The sequence below is a fragment of the Neoarius graeffei genome, chromosome 15 (genome assembly GCF_027579695.1).
Source record: "Neoarius graeffei isolate fNeoGra1 chromosome 15, fNeoGra1.pri, whole genome shotgun sequence".
Taxonomy (NCBI): domain Eukaryota; kingdom Metazoa; phylum Chordata; class Actinopteri; order Siluriformes; family Ariidae; genus Neoarius; species Neoarius graeffei.
In genome coordinates this window covers 17,843,476-17,851,009 of record NC_083583.1, presented here as the reverse complement: position 1 = coordinate 17,851,009, position 7,534 = coordinate 17,843,476, and positions in this window count along the sequence as shown.

Sequence of the window (7,534 nt, the reverse complement as noted above, 5' to 3'; positions counted from 1 at the left end):
GGTGGGTTCAGGATGACCTCTGGAGTCACACTGTTAGGTGTGTTTAGTCTGTCTTGCTCTGATGACCCCCACCTCGCTTTATACCTTCTCAGGCAAGAAAGAGAGATGGAGGAAGAGTCAACTCCTCAGAGACAGATGTCATACACCATATGAGAGCAAAAGTAAAGTAAAAGTGAATGTGACAGAAGATTGATGTGTTATTTCAAGCAGATTGCTTGCATAGAGAATTTACAAAGTGTGGATTGAACTATGAAAGGCAACACTTGTCTGTGTTGACATATGAATGCCATCCGCCAACCATCAACCCACCAACTCCCACCCGAGTACAGCTTCCTGATACACATCGGTCCTGTGGGAAAACAGAGAGACTGATAAAAGCTGGATCTCTACCTAAACATTTTTATTTTCATTTCCTCATTTTCACTTCATTTTTATCATGAAAAGGTCTTGTGATTACTTTTTAAAATATTGCACAATTTTGTCTATCCAGAAATAGCAGAAGATTCCAACTATCAGGTTTTTAGGTTTAACTAAAGTGGTGAAAGATATAAAAAAAAAGAGGAAGTAAGTGAAGAGAAAATAACAGTGACCTCTGAGCAATTTTTCCAGGACTTTGGTGAAGCAGATCAGTTAATGAGTTATTCACACTGGGACCTCAAAGAACCAGGCTAGGCATAGAAACCTAGTTTGGATTGTAGATAACAACAAATTTAATGATTAAAGGAGATACGCAGAACCTTTATTTTTAAATACATTTCTGAGTGGATAGTATCTCCATCCTTGACTCTTGTATGCTGCATAATTGGGAATAAAAAAATATATTTTTGAGAGTTAAAATCAACTGCAAAGTTGCCATTCGAGCTGGCCTGCTGAGCCAGCCAGCCCTGAGTGGGTGACGTCACAGCGGGAACCGGTACTAGAGACCAAATCCAGACTCGGCAGGTGAGAGTGGTTGCAATGGCCTCTTCGTTCGGATTTATTGGAGATTCTTCAGATTCCTCAGATAGTAATACATCTGACTGTGATAGTCCTGAAATTGGAGTGTGTGTACATGCTACTGCTATACACGTAGAACCTTATCAGTTCAAACCATCGGAAAGTGAATCCAATAGTAACACGTCGGCCATGGAGGCCCCCACCTTATGAAATAAAGCCAGAGAGCAAAGCCGTCTTGAATGGGATTGAAGTGACAGTCTCATGTGACTCTCATTAAAACAGGACAGGTGTTATAACTTGTGCAACATACATGTACATGCATGCATTTTCACTGATAAAACGTAAAAGGCTAATGAAATAATCAGATGAACTGAGACAATCACATTCTGAAGCAAATTAAATAATCTTATACCGGTAACTTAAATACACAATACAAGTTACATGTATTAATCTAAATGTGGGTAAACAACGAGCATTGTTGTTTTTGTTGTTATGTAACCAAATGAGATTCGCATCTTACCCATCTGTGTTCTTGCTTCTTGAAGGCCAAGCTTGTGGCCGATTGTTTTGAAACAATCTGACTTTCAGTTCTTCATTCATTCGCTTCTTCCACATAAGGGCGAGATATTGCTGCTGAGGCAAGCATATCCAGTGGGAAAAAAAAAAATCATATCCAGTGGAGAAATTTGATGACTGGTCCACTCATTCTCCATTTTCTCCATACTGAGTACCAGACTCAGCGGCAGAAGCGGTCTAGTAACTGGGTATTGCACTAGCTGGGGGTGGGCACGCATCGGTGAACCCAATTTTACTAGGGGGGTCCGGGGGCATGCTCCCCCGGAAGAAATTTTTGAAAAAAACACTCTAAAATGGTGTATTTTGAGCTCTTCAGACACCCTGTTCCGCTGCTATATATTGTCCGTCACTGAGCGCATTTGCAGGGAATATTCCGTTTCATACGGAATATTGGCAGTATTCCGTTTGCGCACGAGTCATGTTGTAAACTCGTTCCGAATACCCAACACTGAATGCGCAAACGGATGATTGTGATCAATGTTGACAGCAAATTAAGATTGATATTTACAATTAAGAGTGCGCAACAGAAGATTACATCACGCTCATACCCCCGTGCCACACATCCTCCCTGCACAAAGCCTAACTGCAGTCACTGAATCCCTTCTAAGTGAAACCATGCGCATTAAAAGTTTTATGTCTCAAATCTAGTTTTGTGAAGCATGACAACATTAATCTTTAATACAGATGTGTTTTGTAGGTTAACTGAAACGTCAAAACCAGTTTCTTACCTCGAGTGCTTAGTTTGCAAATCAAACACCAAGTGCATGACAGCGCAGGGCTGACGAGATGGGCGCAGGCCGAAACGTTAAGAAAACAGTGTGTCATGTATAACTATTTTGTAGCCCATACAGTAAGCTTACTATAATCAACAACTCAAGTATAACTATTATGTAGTGATTAAAAATTCAAGCTCACCCTCAGTAAAGCGGTAGGTGACGATGTGCAGCTGCGTGGAATCTTCCGTTTAACCCAGATCATTACGAAATAACCAATCAGATGATTACAAATAGTTTTAACACATTTTAAATTAAGGACTTTTTCTTTAATATTATGCCCTTTAAAAAAAAAAAGAAAAGCGTTTAATTGTAGTAGCCTGCGATTTATTTATTTATTTTAAATATTGTGTTAAGCTGGGTGGCATGGTGGTGTAGTGGTTAGCGCTGTTGCCTCACAGCAAGAAGGTCCGGGTTCGAGCCCCATGGCTGGCGAGGGCCTTTCTGTGCGGAGTTTGCATGTTCTCCCCGTGTCCGCATGGGTTTCCTCCGGGTGCTCCGGTTTCCCCCACAGTCCAAAGACATGCAGGTTAGGTTAACTGGTGACTCTAAATTGACCGTAGGTGTGAATGTGAGTGTGAATGGTTGTCTGTGTCTATGTGTCAGCCTGTGATGACCTGGTGACTTGTCCAGGGTGTACCCCGCCTTTCGCCCGTAGTCAGCTGGGATAGGCTCCAGCTTGCCTGCGACCCTGTAGAAGGATAAAGCGGCTAGAGATAATGAGATGAGATGAATGGGTGTTAAGCTGTTGGCCCTAGCCTATGACAGGGCAGGCGGGCCCACACTAGGGCGGGCCCACGTGACTAAATGGGCGGGCCCGGCCCCCAAAGGCCCGCCCATTGCGCCGGGCCCGCTGAGTACTCCGCCATTACTGCTCGGCTCACACTCCAGGAAAACTGGTGCAACTGAACTTACTTTCCTTGTAGTTTTCTTTTCCTTTAATTGTTAGTACTGCACCCTCTTTCAATACGGGCTTATAGCCAATGCTCCTCAACAGATCAGAGGTTTCGTACGGGTATGAGTCCTCAGTAAAATGTACAGAGCAGAGGAGAAACCACTTCGTACGTGCCCAGTCAGTGAATTTCTCGCAAAACGCATCCAAATCTTTGCAGTTTGAACATTCTTGGGCCATGAATGCAACATAAATCCACCTTCTGTCGTGTTGCTGCACCCACCTGTAACACATCTATGTGGCATGGGAATAAATTAGCTCAAAATGGAGGATCGAAGTTGCAGTTAGCTCTGTGTTTTAGTATCGCGGAAATGACGATGAGACCGATAGCCTTCCTGTTGTGATGTCACAGATGTCAAGGTCATTCATTCAGACCGCTACCTACTGTATATGAATCACTTTAATCATAAAAATTACTATATTAGACTTATTGTTAACGCTTAAAACTACTCCTATTCCATTCTTGAGGTCTCAAGGTATTTATAAACAAAAAGTGAGGCCATGGTTCTGCATATCTCCTTTAAGCATCTAGACATTGTATATGGTTTGCATTTTCAGTACCACCAAATGGTTACATATTAGCTTCATGACTATAATATGTATTTTTTTCTGCAACTCCTTGTTTAGAGACCACAATGAGGAATTTTCAACAAAGAACAAATTTGAACAATGTAACATGATGCTAGAAATGTGTACACTTTTAGAACCTTTTGCAGGAGCCATTAAATGTTTTTTGTAGAATCCTACAACAAAGTGTTTCGCATAACCTGCATATTCAACCCCTTTGAACTTTTACACATTTTTAGTATTACAACCATAGTCCGGACACTCCACAAAGCGGGGCTTTAGAGAAGAGTATAAAGCCAAATGAAATCCCATTTGATGTTTGCCAAAAGGCATGATGGAGACTCAGCAAACATTTTGCAGAAAGCCAACATTACTAAACACCCTGAGAACCTCATCCACACAATGAAGCATGGTGGTGGGAGCATCATGTTGAGAGCCAACCTTGGCCTCTTTGTTGCCTCTCTGATTAATTCCCCTTTTACCCGTGACTTTTGGTGGACGGTTTGCGCTCAGCAAATAGTCTTGTTGTTGTATCATGTTCTTTCCAGATTCTAATAAAGTTTTTTTTTAATAACTCAACACTGATTGATAATAGCATTGCTCCTGATTACATCATGGATCTTCTCCATGAATACAAGCGAGCTTGTAGTACTCGAGTCCAGGACTCGGACTCGAGTCCAACTTGTGCCCTAATTTCAAGGACTCGTGACTTGACTTGGACTTGAGCACTGATGACTCAGACTTGGACTCGGACTCGTGCATTAACTGCATTCAGACTTGTAAATTAGAGACGAGGACTCAGATTTTTTTTTTTTGTAACATGCCATCATGATTAGGCATAAGATATTTATATCTACATTAATTTTTATACTAATTTCATGCAAGAGAATGCACAGTCACCTGTTCATACATCATGTTCAGGAACAAACTAACGTTAACGGTGCTAAAATGCCTGGAGAGAAGCCCCTAGGATTGTCTGCTTTGCTTATACAGATTTCTCGTACAGTGGGAAAAAATGCACTGCTATGTGTTCTATATGTATAAAAACTATCGAGGAGACAACGGGGACAACCTCGAACTTCAATCGTCGTTTGGCAAGTCTCCACTCAGAGGAGTAAGTGACACACTACAGTGGTGTTTGAAAGTTTGTGAACCTTTTAGAATTTTCTATATTTCTGCATAAATATGACCTAAAACATCAGCAGATTTTCACACAAGTCCTAAAAGTAGATAAAGAGAACCCAGTTAAACAAATGAGACAGAAATATTATACTTGGTTATTTATTTATTGAGGAAAATGATCCAATATTTCATATCTGTGAGTGGCAAAAATATGTGAACCTTTGCTTTCAGTATCTGGTGTGACCCCCTTGTGCAGCAATAACTGCAACTAAACATTTCCGGTAACTGTTGATCAGTCCTGCACACCGGCTTGGAGGAATTTTAGCCCATTCCTCTGTACAGAACAGCTTCAACTCTGGGATGTTGGTGGGTTTCCTCACATAAACTGCTTGCTTCAGGTCCTTCCACAACATTTCGATTGGATTAAGGTCAGGACTTTGACTTGGCCATTCCAAAACATTAACGTTATTCTTCTTTAACCCTTCTTTGGTAGAACGACTTGTGTGCTTAAGGTCATTGTTTTGCTGCATGACCCACCTTCTCTTGAGATTCAGTTCATGGACAGATGTCCTGACATTTTCCTTTAGAATTCGCTGGTATAATTCAGAATTCATTGTTCCATCAATGATGGCAAGCCGTCCTGGCCCAGGTGCAGCAAAACAGGCCCAAACCATGATACTACCACCACCATGTTTCACAGATGGGATAAGGTTCTTATGCTGGAATGCAGTGTTTCCTTTCTCCAAACATAACGCTCCTCATTTAAACCAAAAAGTTCTATTTTGGTCTCATCCATCCACAAAACATTTTTCCAATAGCTTTCTGGCTTGTCCATGTGATCTTTAGCAAATTGCAGATGAGTAGCAATGTTCTTTTTGGAAAGCAGTGGCTTTCTCCTTGCAACTCTGCCGTGCACACCATTGTTGTTCAGTGTTCTCCTGATGGTGGACTCATGAACATTAACATTAGCCAATGTGAGAGAGGCCTTCAGTTGCTTAGAAGTTACCCTGGGGTCCTTTGTGACCTCGCCGACTATCACACATCTTGCTCTTGGAGTGATCTTTGTTGGTCGACCACTCCTGGGGTGGGTAACAATGGTCTTGAATTTTCTCCATTTGTGCACAATCTGTCTGACTGTGGATTGGTGGAGTCCAAACTCTTTAGAGATGGTTTTGTAACCTTTTCCAGCCTGATGAGCATCAACAATGCTTTTTCTGAGGTCCTCAGTAATCTCCTTTTTTCGTGCCATGATACACTTCCACAAACATGTGTTGTGAAGATCAGACTTTGATAGATCCCTGTTCTTTAAATAAAACAGGGCGCCCACTCACACCTGATTGTCATCCCATTGATTGAAAACACCTGACTCTAATTTCATCTTCAAATTAACTGCTAATCCTAGAGGTTCACATACTTTTGCCACTCACAGATATGTAATATTGGATCATTTTCCTCAATAAATAAATAACTACGTATAATATTTTTGTCTCATTTGTTTAACTGGTTCTTTTTATCTACTTTTAGACTTGTGTGAAAATCTGATGATGTTTTAGGTCATATTTATGCAGAAATATAGAAAATTCTAAAGGGTTTACAAACTTTCAAGTACCGCTCTAGGTATATTCTCTAACAAACTCTGGGCCCTTCCAGAAACAGTTGTATTCATATTGAAACTTCAATGGTAAGAACTTTTTTTTTTTGTCATTTATGACATCCCAATTATTTCTATTTCAATTCCATGTTGTCATTTCCAGTCAACATGGAACTGAAAGAGACGTAATTGTCTCTTTTGTGTTTATTCACTCAATCTAAGAAATTATCTCCGTTATTTATCCATCTAAATCTAAGTCTCCATCTAAGTCCAAGTCATTTAGTATAATGCAACACATTCATTACACTTTGCATTAATGTGTGTGGGTTTTTTTAAAGAAAGAAATAGTGAATTGATACATATTCTATTACTGTCACCAATTTATGTCCGTTTTAGTCAACCTGGAGTATTTTATCAATTTCTCCTTCATCTGGTCAGAAGCTGCACTTTGAGTGTTAAGCTTTCAACAACAGCTTTTGGATTTGTTCCTTTTTGACATTATTGTATATGCTGTATTTAGACTGATTAAGAACTGTTTCACTGTGATTCACAGCACAGAGTTCATCATTCAGAGCTCTGCAGGACTTCGAATAAATACTTCCACATCGTCTTTAGCAAAGTAGCCACCGTGAAATTGTAGGGTGTTGATTTACGATGCAATCGGTCATACACTGTCGCAAGCCCACACGTGTTTGTTTATAAGAAGAGTGATGAGAGGAGAGTGTGTGTGGGTGCGTGTTTATGTATAAAGTGGGAGTCATGCATCATGGGGCATTGTGAGCATGTGCCTAATTGCAGAGACGGAAGTGTGTTTTTGTGAGCACATGTATGGGTCAGAAATTGATTACCTTTTGGGGAAATTTTCAGTATTGAAATGAGTAATTTGAGAAGATATAGGATATATAATCAACTCATACCCATACCAGATGACCTTTGTGTGTCTCTTTCTGGCCAGACTGTTGTGATGAGTTGCATTTGTATCATTTTCAATGCAGGACTCTTCTGCCACCTTCTGGA